The sequence below is a fragment of the Hordeum vulgare genome, chromosome 3H, assembly GCF_904849725.1.
Source record: "Hordeum vulgare subsp. vulgare chromosome 3H, MorexV3_pseudomolecules_assembly, whole genome shotgun sequence".
Lineage (NCBI taxonomy): Eukaryota > Viridiplantae > Streptophyta > Magnoliopsida > Poales > Poaceae > Hordeum > Hordeum vulgare.
In genome coordinates, this window is record NC_058520.1 from 114,329,189 (window position 1) to 114,342,777 (window position 13,589).

At 46.5% G+C, this 13,589-nt stretch overlaps 1 pseudogene; it reads left to right on the forward strand.

Moving 5' to 3' along the window:
• Window positions 1–10,121: 10,121 nt before the first annotated feature.
• LOC123439639 lies at window positions 10,122–13,260 on the forward strand (annotated as a pseudogene).
• The last annotated feature ends 329 nt before the right edge of the window (window positions 13,261–13,589 follow it).

Genomic DNA, 13,589 nt, shown 5'->3' on the forward strand with positions numbered 1-13,589 from the left:
TCAAGGTTTGAAGCCTCGACTCTTGCGAGAGGTAGGACATGCTGCTGGTGCATGGGTCACTGAGTTACCTTCAGTGCTTTGGGGCCTCCGCACCACTCCAAACCGATCAACGGGGCGATCGCCGTTCTTCCTCGTTTATGGAGCAGAAGCGGTCCTTCCGAGTGACCTGCTTCACAATGCCCCGCGAGTCGAACTCTTCTCCGAAGCCGAAGCAGAACAAGCAAGGCAAGACAGAGTCGATCTTCTAGAGGAGGAGCGCGAGATGGCACTTACTCGCTCAACAATTTACCAGCAAGATTTGCGACGCTTTCACGCGCGTCACGTCAGGAGTCGCACTTTCCAAGCTGGCGATTTGGTGCTCCGAGTGGATCAGCAAAGACCACACAAGTTGGCTCCGGCCTGGGAAGGGCCTTTCATCATTTCCAAGGTGCTGAACAACGGAGCATACAGACTCTACAACATTCAGAGGGAGACAGACGAGCCGCGCGCATGGAACGGAGATCTCCTCAAGCGTTTTTATACGTGATCGTCGGCTGAAGCAGTGTAATGAACAAGTTTTGAAGAAATAATATATTCAGCAGATTCAGTTTTGTGCAGATTCAGAGTTCTCCCACGGTCGCAGACTCCGGTCATCAAAAAAAAAACTTAGCTGCGATCCTGAATCGCCTAAGAACTAACCTCCTCCGAGTGTGCACTATACATCACACTCGGGGACTTAGCTGCGATCCTGAATCGCCTAAGTATTAACCTCCTTCGAGTGTGCACTATACGTCGCACTCGGGGACTTAGCTGCGATCCTGAATCGCCTAAGTATTAACCTCCTCCGAGTGTGCACTATACGTCACACTCGGGGACTTAGCTACGATCCTGAATCGCCTAAGTATTAACCTCCTTCGAGTGCGCACTATACGTCGCACTCGGGGACTTAGCTACGATCCTGAATCGCCTAAGTATTAACCTCCTCCGAGTGTGCACTATACGTCACACTCGGGGACTTAGCTGCGATCCTGAATCGCCTAAGTATTAACCTCCTCCGAGTGTCCACTATACGTCACACTCGGGGACTTAGTTGCGATCCTTAATCGCCTAAGTATTAACCTCCTTCGAGTGCGCACTATACGTCACACTCGGGGACTTAGCTGCGATCCTGAATCGCCTAAGTATTAACCTCCTCCGAGTGTGCACTATACGTCACACTCGGGGACTTAGCTGCGATCCTGAATCGCCTAAGTATTAACCTCCTCCGAGTGTGCACTACACGTCGCACTCGAGGACTTAGCTGTGATCAAGAATCTCCTAAGTCTTAACATCCTCCGAGTGTGCACTATACGTCACACTCGGGGACTTAGCTGTGATCAAGAATCACCTAAGTATTAAATTCCTCCGAGTGTGCACTATACATCGCACTCGGAGACTTAGCTATGATCAAGAATCACCTAAGTCTTAATATTCTCCGAGTACGCACTAAGTGTTGCACTCAAAACAGCATTCAAGCAAAAGACTAAATGTTTTCATTCCGACTCCAACAGTCTAGAAACGATAATTGCCTCGGTACGGGTCAAGCTTACCCGCACCGATTTAAAAGTATGACGGCCAACAGAAGTGGCCAGAGTATCTTACAGGTAAACACTCGGCATACCGAGGATAAAGTTTGATCACGCGTCAGCTGGGCCGGCGTCAGGACTGGAGGGCTCCACAAAAGTATCCAAGTCGATTCCAACAGCAATGCGGGTAGCAGTCTCCAGGAACGTCTCCATGAAGTCTTCGAATCGAAGCTTCTTCGTGTTGGCGACCTTCAATGCTTTCAGCTTATCTTCCCGCACCTCCTTGCAATGGACTCGGACCAAGGACAATGCAACATCAGCACCGCAACGCGCTGCCGATTTCTTCCATGATTGCACTCGGCTCGGAACCTCCTCCAGTCGGACCGTCAGGGTCTCCATCTCCTGCCGCGACTCGTCTTCTGGCCAAAGTTCCTTGTCAATTCGGCAGACGACTTCTCTCAGTCGACCGATGAAAGGACCTACTTTGCCTACGCGGATATGTGCTCGGAGCAGATCCCGATTGGCGTCCTCGCCGAGTGGAACTTTGTCCTTAACAGACCGCTCCACAGCCGCTGCTTCAGCTTCAGCGTCTCCGCAAAAGTCTGCAACAAACGAGCAAGCAGACAATAAAAACCGAGTGTACGGCACACGGTACAACCACTCGACAAAGCATAAGACTTACCAGCTAGACGAGTCATCATTTGCGCAGCCCAGTCGGTGACATACTTCTCTTGAGCTATGCATCGTTTGTTCAGGGCGCCCATCTGATTGTGCAACTCAGTCCTCTGTTTCCCCATCCTATGCACCTCCGCCATGAACACCCTGTTTGCTTCCAGGGCCTCCTCCAAAGACTTCTCTCGAACTTCCAGCGCGTCTTTCATGCCGGCCATGGCGAGCGTTGCAGCTTCCAGTTCACCAGCATATTGGTTCCTCTCCGCCCTCAGGGCTTCATAAGCCGTTCCCATCTCACAAGTTTTCTGCACCAAGAAACAAAGGGTAGTCAGCAAGTTTATCCGTTCACAGGCTAAGTTCTTCAGACCCCTGCCGACGCAAGCAGTCGACAGCGGTCTCGGGGACTACACCCAGTGGGTTCACTAAGAGTGACCCCACTGGCATGCACCTCAAACAGGCCCGCCCTATTGAGGTGCACTCGGAAATACTACTCCTCCGAGACCAATACTACTCGACCTGCGTGCCACTTACTCTCGGAGACTCTTACCGCAAGAGCGCTCCGACTGCAACAAGAACTCGCACTCGGAAATCCTGTCTACGGACACAACCAACCTGAAGACAAAATGTATAAAGACAACTGTCGGTGCAAGCACTCGACAGAAGTCTCGGGGACTACACCCACTGGGTTCACTCGGAGTGAACCCATTGCAAAAACAATACCACCCAGTGGGTTACAGGAGAAAAAGTAAGTACTTACTAGACTACTTACTCGGATGTCATCGCGCAACTCCAAGCTCCGCTGGTACAAAGCCGCAACGGAGTCATAAGCCCTCTTGGCCTCTCCGGCCATCAGCTCCGCCTGGACCATGGCCCCCTTGGCCGCTCCCACCTGCTCCTGTGGGACACACCGAATGCTGAATTCAGCATTCGACGAACCGGGAATCGTGGGAAGTTCCTGGGGCATCCCAAGGTTCGCCCCAGTCGGTTCCTCACCCACCAGCACCGGTTCAGTCGGTGGAGGCACTTCGGTCGGTGGAGCGTCGGCGACAGGGGCGGCAGCAGGAGGAGCAGGCTTAGGGACAGGCTCCACGACAGGCTCCACGGCCAGGTCGGCTCTCCCCTGATCGTCCCCGTCCAGGCAAGTCGCCCCTGACAAGCCAAATAACACGGCGCCTCAGAAAAAGAAAAGGATGGCGCAGTCTACAGGAATAAAACACCCGACTCTCCTACAACATACCTGGCTGGGACGAGACGACGTTGTCCGTGTCCATGGGGTCATCCCCTTGGCGGGCCGGAGAGGTTGCAGAAGTGGCGACCCTGTCGAGTGAAGTCCATTTGACTTGTAAAGCAGGAGTTCACTCGGATAACGTAAAGAGCCGAAAGTTAGATTCACTTACGTGGATGTGACGGGGATGGCAACCCTCATGCGTGGTAGAGCCTTCCAAGGTTTGGGCCCACTCGGTTTGGGCGCCCTGGAAGACTGGCCTACGGGCTCAGCGGAGGCATCCCTGGACCTCTTCGTGCCTCGAGCACTCGGAGCCACCGGAGCGGCAGGCGGAGCACTCGACGACGCAGGAGGAGCTGAAGGGACGGCAGGCTCGTGTCGACGCTTACTCCGATGCTCTGGCCGTGGAGGTGGCGAGTCGCGCTCTTCGTCCTCTTCCTCCTCCTCGCTGTCCTCCTCCTCCGACTCCCCGCTGTCGGAGACGTATTCGGCGCTCTCCACGCTCCCCTCCTGGCTGCCTTCCTCCTCTTCCTCCTCCGGATTCCCGTTCGAGATGGGGGAGAACCAGTTGGTCCACTCCTGCATGAGGTTCAGTCGGAAACGTTAAGCATCACACGAGGATATTAATAAACGACTGGAATCAAGACAGTTCAATGCACTCGGCTAATGCCACTCACCTGATTCGGTGGAGGGTTGTCCGCGCTGTAAGGCGTCACTCGGCGGGCTCCTTTGGGGTTCTCACAGGGACCCGTGATTTGGAGCACCCACGAGGTCACCTTCTCCTCGAGTATGCCCACCACGTTGGTCCGAGTGGAATCCTCGGGTCCTGTGTAGTGCCACATAGCATGGTCGCGGGCCTGCAGAGGCTGGATCCGCCGACCGATGAAGACTTCCAGCAGGTCAATACCGGTGACCCCCCTCCAGACAACATCCACGAGTGCCTCGACCAAAGGCTGGATATCGTTCTTCTCGGCCTTCGAGAGCGCGAGTTGCTTGGGTGGAGCGGGACGGTCTAGTCTAAACGGAGGCAGCCCAGTCGACGCGTTCGGACAGGCTATGTCCTGGAAGTAGAACCACGTCGACTGCCAGTTCCTAACCGACTCGCTCAACTGGAGAGCAGGGTAGCTGCTCCGACTCTTCTTCTGGAACCCTAAACCCCCACAGAGCTGGAGGAGATGCGTCTTGTCGTCCGACTGACTAAGACGTTTTATGGTTTGGGAGCGGGCAGAGAAGATGTGTTTGAATAAACCCCAATGGGGAGGGCAACCAATAAAGCACTCGCACAAAACAATGAAGGCAGAAAGATGGGCGATGGCATTCGGAGGGAAGTGATGGAGTTGAGCGCCAAAGTGGTTCATGATGCCTTTGAAGAAGGGATGCGGAGGAAGAGAAAAACCTCTGTGAACATGGCTGAGGAGCAAGACGCGCTCCCCCTCCCGTGGCGCCGGCTCGACCTCATCGTCCGCTGGCAGCCTCCAGGACTTATGCACGAGCATGCCGTGCTGCACCAGCTCCAGCAGGTCCCCCTCCGTCACCGTGGAGGGGAGGAAATCTCCTTGGATCCACCCCGCCGGCAGTGGCCGCTGCCGCCGTTGAGCAGCCGCCGCCTTGTTCTTCTTCTTCCTCGCCTCCATCTTGCTGGTCTGACCCTTGGTCATGGAGGCGACGGCGAGTCCTCGAGGAAGAGGAGGAGGAAGGAGCGTAGGTGCGCAGGGGGTGGCGAGGAAGACGGAGCAGGCGGGAGCGAAAGATTCGGCGAGCGTAATCAAGGAGTCTCGCCGCCCAGAAGTTAAATAGAGCACCGACTGGGTCACTGGCGAATGGGCTCGAAATCTTATCTACCCGACCGGCCGCGGCGATATCAGTGGAGGAGTTGAAGGCGCGAGGATCGAGGAGTCAGGCGCTACTCGAGCGCGCTGACGTCGTCCCCGCTGAGCGCGCGGAACCTAAAATTTGAGATCCCGGAAAATCCGCCGCTGTCAGTTGACGAGTCGCGTCAAAAGATGCCGCGGGAGCACTCGGTTCCCGATAGTCTGTTTCGCAAGCACCTCCACTCGGAGCGCTAATCAAGAGAGATAAAATGGATAGAGGCAAGCAACGTCCAAGCCGAACCAAGTCCAGTCGGATCTGAACCTCAAGCACTGCTTCGACGTTTCAACCCCAATCCATTCGGGGACTAATGATGGGGTCATAGTCCTAGGGTAGGGTCATAGGCCTGCCCTACATGTCCTACCCAAGGACTACCCCACATAAAGGATAGGACCTTAAGTCAACCTCGACTGAATTAAGGAGTCCCCATCATCCAGTCGGTAACATGCCCAGAATCATCCAGTCGGAGGCTAGCATTCGGATGGCACCAGGCCAACCGACTGGATACACTCGGTACGTCGTAACCTCTCTGGAGGGAAACTGCCGTACGTTTCCGGGTGCGTTTATTAGCATTTAGAGCATACGTTACCTGTAACGTATGCATTCAATCGTCACTACTCCACCCCTGAGTCAGAACCGTTGTGGAGGGCAGCGCACTCTATATAAGCCGCCCTCCCCCACTGGTCAAGGGGTTAGCAAATCTTTGTACTCCATATCACACTCGGTAACAAGCTCCGAGAGCACTGAGACGTAGGGCTGTTACCTCCACCGCAGAGGGGCCTGAACTCATACAACCTCGCCGTAGCTAGGACTCTGCCCATCTCATTCGTACCCTACACATCTACTGTCAGGCTTACACCCACGACATTGATCGAGCTCGGTCATGTCCCTCACCACGGCCTCACAATGCAATAAAGCCCTCCATGAATTTGTGTGATAACTGATGCAACTCGCTAAGATGCACAATGATGTCCTTCAAGGATGCACAACGAGGTTCACTAAATTGGTCAAATTAATAGGTTAGACTAAAAAACTAATGCAAAATAGCATATAAAATATAAAAAACATAACATAATAGCATTTAACAATAAAAATTAATAGATATAACGAAGACATATCATAAGCAAGAGGGATCCGTCCCTCCTCTCGAGGGAAATAAGCAAGCATTGCTAGCCACGCGCAGAGCCTACGGATCATGATAAGAAAAAGGGTGCAACCTACTTGAAGCGATTCAAGTGATTTTCTTCGTTTTTTTCTTTTTCCTTTTCTTTTCTTTTCTTCCTCTCTGGTTTGTCTTTTCATTCCTTTTGCATTTGTTTATTTGTTTTTATTTCCTTTTTTCTATTGTTTATTTTGTTTTTTACTCTATTTTTTGTTTTCTTTTTTGTGTTCATTCTACATTTTTTGTATATGTCAATAAAATTGTTCTAATACATTTAACATTTTCAATTAAAACATTAATAGTTTTGTAATACATAGTCAACATTTTTACCATACATATTTTGAACATCTTTCAAATGCTTGATTAGCATTTTTCATATACAAGATTAACGATTTTTGAATACATGGTCAACATCTATACCTACTAATAAAGCACCTATTGCTTCTGTGGTACGTCATTAAAGTAATCCTAAAGTTCGCCAAAATTACCCACCAATGCCATCCGTAAGTGACAAAAACGCTTCATTTTTTAAACTTCAATTCGGCTCTTTTTTCCCATTCTAAAGGATGCGGTTCCCATATTTTCTCACAGGCACAAAGTTAGCTCAACTGGTTGGGTGCGCCTTGTTCCACCCAGGAGACCCAAGTTTGATCCCCATTGCAGCCTACAAGCCATCTTGTTCTTCTATTTCGCATTTTTTTCTACTTTTTTTTTTCTCTTTTGCCTTTATTTCAATAAAGTTTGCATACATGTTAATTATGGATTAAATAAATGTCAAATTTGTAGATAAAAAAGTTCCCATATATACAAAATTGTACAGTGTGTATGGACAATAAATAATATATTTTTCTTTTATTATAAAAACTATTGATCGTGTATTTAGAAAATTTTAAATGTGCATAGGAAAATGTTTCCTGTGTATAAGAAAACATATACAAAAATATATAATGTGTATGGAACAAAGTAGATACTCCCTCCGTCCGGAAATACTTGTCCTATAATTGAATGTATCTAGACTTATTTTAGTTATACATACATTCATTTTATTCATTTTTAGGACAAGTATTTCCGGACGGAGGGAGTATAAAAAATAGAACTTTTCAAAAATGGTAATCGTGTATTTGAATAATGTAAAACATTTATATAAAAATGTTCATGATGCATACAAAATATGTAAAATGTGTATTAAAAAATTAGACATCAAAACTCAATAATGTTTCTGATGTCACACGCAAAAAAATGTTTCTAATGTATAAAAAATATACAATGATGTTTATACAAGCTTTATGTAAACAAATGGCTTAACTCTGATCTTTCATATATATAAACTGTTTTGCTAATTATTATTTTAAGAATATTGATATTGATACGCAACCTGAAATATTTGGTAGGCATGTACTTACAAACTGATTGTTTGTGATGAAGTAGTCTAATATGTTTGCAACAAAATTAAGACCTCACTTAGATTACAAATGCAAACACATATATCAGCAAGATAAAAATAATGTTTTTATGCATATGCTATCATTAATTAGCAAAACATACTTTGCCATTTTCATCATAATTCAAATAATGTTCATGCATCTCAAGAAATGTCCTAAAATTTTAAGAACATAATGTGATTACCACAATTTAAGATTATGATTTTATTTTCTTCCGTTGCAACGCACGGGCCTTTTTGCTAGTATTCCCTATACACACTTTAAAACATTTTAGAAACATTGATTAACATTTTCCAAATAAAAGATGAACATTTAATAATATATGATCAACATTTTCTTATGCGCATTTAACAATTTTTTAAAATTTTTGATTAACATTTCTAAGGCAATGTTAACATTTTCTGAACACATGGTCAACAGTTTTTCTATACACTTTTAACATTTTACAAATTCTCGATTAATATCTCCAAATAATTGTTCAACATTTTTTAAATGCATGATCTAATTTTTTAATACATGGTAAACATTTTTTCTATACACATTTCATATTTTTCAAATGCTTGATTAAAAATTTCAAACATTTGTTAAACATTTTTGGAAATTCTTGATTATAGTTATACACACGATCAAATTTTGTCATCATTTTTAATACTTGGTTAACATTTTTTTCTATATACATCTGGTATTTTCGAAATTCTTGATTAACATTTTTAAAACATTTGTTTAACATTTTTTTTCTAATTATTGATTATGATTTTAAAATACTTTATCATTTTTTTAATAAAACTTTTATTTTTGAATATTTTTTTATACACATTTAACATTTTTAAATGATTAGTCAACATTTTCAATTATTTTAAGTAGAGTGATTTTTGTAATATATTTATTTATAGGAAATTGAGTATATAGAAAGTAAAAAAGATAGCAAAATGAAAATAAAAACCATGGAAAACAAAATAAAATAAAAAATGAGGCTGTAAATTTTTACGCGCCTGGCCGACCCAACTTGCGGCACCGTTCAGCGTGGGTTTGTACTGTGTCGTTCAATGCGAGACATAAGGGTAACAACTCCCTATGTTGCTTTGGGCCCCACATGCCGCTTTCTTGTGCAACCTTAGATCAACTACAATCAGATCCCTTAAGCCCTCCTTAAACGTCTGGGTTGTTCGTCCGATCAGTGCCCGGTCATAAAAACTCAATCCAGATAGGCCTTTTAGACCGGGTCTCAAACGCCTGAGCTAACCGACAACCCTCATTTCCAGCCTAAATACGGGATGCATATGGGGGAGCCTGGGCGCGCAACACGTGGGCGGCGATGGAGCTACAGTGCAGCGTATGTGGCACGACATGCTGGGGCAGTGGAGCTGCAGTGCAACACGTCGGTGGACGGCGGAGCTGCGGTGCAGCGGGGGTGTCGCTGCATGCCGGCCGGTGGAGCGCAGAGCAACACACCGATGGTCGACGGAGCTGCAGTGCAAAGGGCAGTTCATGGATAGAGGACGCGTCTGCCGCTTTGTCATCTTTCTACGTTGATCAATCGGACGATTCGCGAGGGTCTCATCCAACGACCCAAGACGTGACTGATGTTTTCAAAAAATCAACCAGGATGGTATTGACTTTCATACAGGTGCTGCATGGCTGTCGTCAGCTCGGTTGATTTGTAGCAACTTTTTTTTAGCGGTCGCTCCTTTTTATGTTGTTTTACCGGAGACAATCCTTCTTTTTCAAATACAAAACTCGTTTTTTATGTTTTTTAAGGAATTCATTTTTACGATGTGATTACTCGTGGGGATGCTTAAGAAAGCTCGGCCCGACCCAGCTAAATACTCCCTCCGTTCGGAAATACTTGTCCTAAAAATGTATAAAGTGGATGTATCTATAATTAAAATAAGTCTAGATACATCTATTTCTAGGACAAGTATTTTCGGACGAAGGGAGTAATAGCTATCACGAGATGTATAGGGTCTCCTTCCGGTCAAAATACTGGTGGAAAATAGGGGGAAATTTATTGATTTGTCTCATTTTACAAGGAGTTACTCCGTAGATGATTTCTTTCATGGTTATCCCAATGATTAGTGGACCCGGCTCCACCCGGCAGCCTTTCATGAGGGTATAATTATCAAATTGAAAAGTAATAAAGTGGATAAAACATCTAATTTCTCGGAAAATAAAATAGGAATCCCGCCGCCGCCGCCCCCCATCCCATCCCCACGCCCAGCCACCCTACCCCAAGTAACCCCCCATCGCCGGAGGCCGGAGAGAAAGAGCAAGTGCGTCTGCCGTCGCTCCTTCCCTCGCCGCCAAAGCCCCCATCGCCAGAGCCCGGAGGCCGGAGAGAAAGAGCAAGTTCGTCTGCCGACATGCATGGCAAGCCTCTCCGCCGAATCGGCGAATATTGTCCTGATGGTGTTACGCGTCAGAGCGTTATGCAGGACATATGCATCTTGCTAGATCGCATCCACGGATTCTACGAGTCGGCGCTCGATCGGCTGCCGGCGGAGAGTATACCCTCGCTGACCACGCGCCTGCTCAAGGCCGGCGTTTGCTTCGGTTTCCTTGACCCGGTCTCCAACATCATCGCCAACACCATCTCCTACACGCCAAGCTCCGAGGACGAAATGGAGGAAGAAGAGGAAATCATCTCTAAGGTGAGGACCAACACAAAAGATGGACGAATCTTTCAGATGCCGCTGTCCCCAGACAGTGTCGACTCCATGACCGTGGCACGGCGGTCGCTGGAGGGTCTTGTCAGCTTCCTTTGCTTTCAGTACCGTTACTTGGAGAAAAGAGAAGCACTGCGCTACCTGCGCCTGGCCGGATGCGACCTCCCCGGCGCTGTAGGGTTCATCGAGCAAGACCGTAACAGGAGCCCCGACGAGCCCGTGTTCAGTATCATCTCACCTACCACCAAAATAGCCCTGGAGTGTGCTGCCCGGCCTGTCCGCGAGGCATCCCAAACCAGCCGTCCTGGTGGGCGTCTCGCTGTCATTGATGTCTCCGCCGGTCAAGGTGTCCAAGATTCTTGGGGCACGATGCTGCTTACCCCCTGCAGCTGTCAAGCTCCTTGCCAGGCTGCTCAGGGCCTCGATTTCTCTTGGTGCCGATAGAAAGAAGAAGAGAAAGAGGGGTGAGCTGACACCCAGGAACACAGAATCTGTGGAGTGGAAGCCGGGTATGCATGGAACATTCAGACATACACAGACTTTGAAGCTACTGCTCCTCGGCAAGATCCATGGTTTCTACCTAGAGGCACTCGCCCGGCTGCCTAGGGATGGCCTACGCAAGCTTCATTACTGCAGCCTCATCAAGGGCGGCTACTGCTATGGCCCCATGGATCCTGTCTCGAACATCATCTTCAACACCATTTGGTATGGCACTGCATTCCCCATGCACCAAGATTTCGAGTTTGACTTTCAGGTGGACATGATATGCACAAGGACCCTTATGCGCATTGAGTGCTGCTCCCTCTATGGCATCGTCGCCTTCCTCCGTGCTCGCTTCAGTTCTCTCTCGGAGCATGATGCTCTCTGGCACCTTCTTTTGGCCAATGTGAACTTACGGTTAGCCATGGAGATGGTAGAACAGTCTGGTTTCCTTATCGGCGGTACTGACCTTGATGCCTATAAGAAAGCTGCGGTTGATTCATGGCACTCTGACCCTGATGCACTAGTGAAATTCACCACATTGTCCCTGGACATTGAGCCCACCAAGTTGTCGCATATGCTGACTCAAACACTTAATGACTCCACAGTTGAGCACCTCGCTATGCTTGTGTCCAAATCTTCATCTACTAAGTCAAAGGAGCACACTCTGTTACTGAATGAAGTATCGTCATGCTCAGAGATCTTAAACGAAAACCAGAAAAAATTAATTCCAGCAATTCGAAGAAAATTTAAGGCTGACCAAGATTTCTATGTCAGAAAGGTCAATGCTGCACTGAATAAATTTTCTCAGCAGAAAGGGGTTGGTACATTTGCTTCTTTTCTTTATCCATTTATTTAAATGTGTAACAGGATTCAAAGTGATCCACAATCATTTATGCTGCCATGTTAGGTGGACTATGAACTTCATATTATCTGCGGTGTGAATCCCAAGGTAACTGAAGGTTCAACTGCTTTTCTGTTCAAGAAGAGGTTCAAATATGAGTACTTCCATATCAACTTCTTGGCAGCACCAAAGGGATCAGATACTGCTACCACACCTCGTGAATTGTTCTTCGCTGAGTGTACCAATGGTGATAAAGATGAGGAGGAAAGACCATCATTGTGCTTCCCTGTGTTGTGTTCTTCGATAGATGACAGTATGCTCCCAGCTCTCACTTTTCTTGTACACACTAGACACTGGATAGGCATCTCATGATATTTCGAATTAGCATTAAGAATTACTACTTTACATGATTACCACAATATGTGCTCATATCTTTCCCCTAGAAAATAGAAACATAATTTCCCTCTGCTGTATATAGGTTGTAATATCCAGATTTTTGTTGCACATCATTTGAACATTAGCGATACGCTTCCTTTTCCTTTTATCAATACAAATAAAATTAATCAGGAATTCTATTTTTGTTCTTATGGCAGTAAAATTCTGTGCTATCTTAGGAAGTCCAAAAATCTGTAGGAAGTGCAGCTGTGATGGCTTGGTTGACACCCTTGTTTAGTTATGTCTCTTTCTATATTGAGTCCGACAATCTAATTTAACCTTTTCTTTTTCAATGACAGCTCGCTGCTTTTGCTGTGAGCATAATGGGATAAAAATTGTGCATCCATTTTTTGAAACATATAATGGACGCCGCGATGATTTCCAAGAGATGGCTTCCGGAAGGCAAGATGTCCTAATTCAAACTATCATCAGTCGCTACGAGTTTGAAGTTGATGGTATGTTCACTCTAAAGGAGGATTGGATCTATTTTGACCCCAACATGGACGGCAAGATTGCCCAGATGAATCCTATTCCTGACTGGGCTAGGAAGGTGCGAGAATGGGGCAGAATCTTCTGACATGGTTACGAATTCCCCCTTCGCCAAGTTCTTCTGTCCTCTTATAGCAGCAGATTTTTCACTTTCGCTGAAGAGTTGAACTCTGACTGAAAGGACTTGACACATTGCCAAGGCGATTTTATTAGCCAGCTGTGGGATAGAGATCTGCGGTAAACGAGCGATAGCCTCTGAGTTTCTGAACTGCAAATAATATTTGTGAATCCTCAGGGGGGTACCTGAGATGTGTGATGACAGTTTCAATATTTTGAATTTTCCGTGTTCTTGTATATAAATCATGTTTAAACATTTAATTGTTCACTAGATTTGATAGAATGGGAGCTTTTGCAATAATTTGATTTTTGATGAAATGGTAGCTTTTGCAGTAATTTGATCTTTGTCGAAAATGCAGTTTGGATCATGAAACGGTTATTTTTACAGCTGAAGATTTCTGTCACGTGGGCTGTTAGAAATGTAAGGCTTGTTTGAAATACGGGATTAGAAAACTGAGAAACAGAACAATGGAAAAGGATTGTAGGCCTATTTGAAATGCGGGATCAGAAAACAGAGGAACAGAGCACGATTTTTTTTCCTTAATGCTGCTACTGCTGCCTTACAGCACTGCACAGCGAGTCTTGCTTTTCATCTCATTTTTTTTGGTCGGGGTAATGATTTCATTCGTCACGGATGAGGATATCAT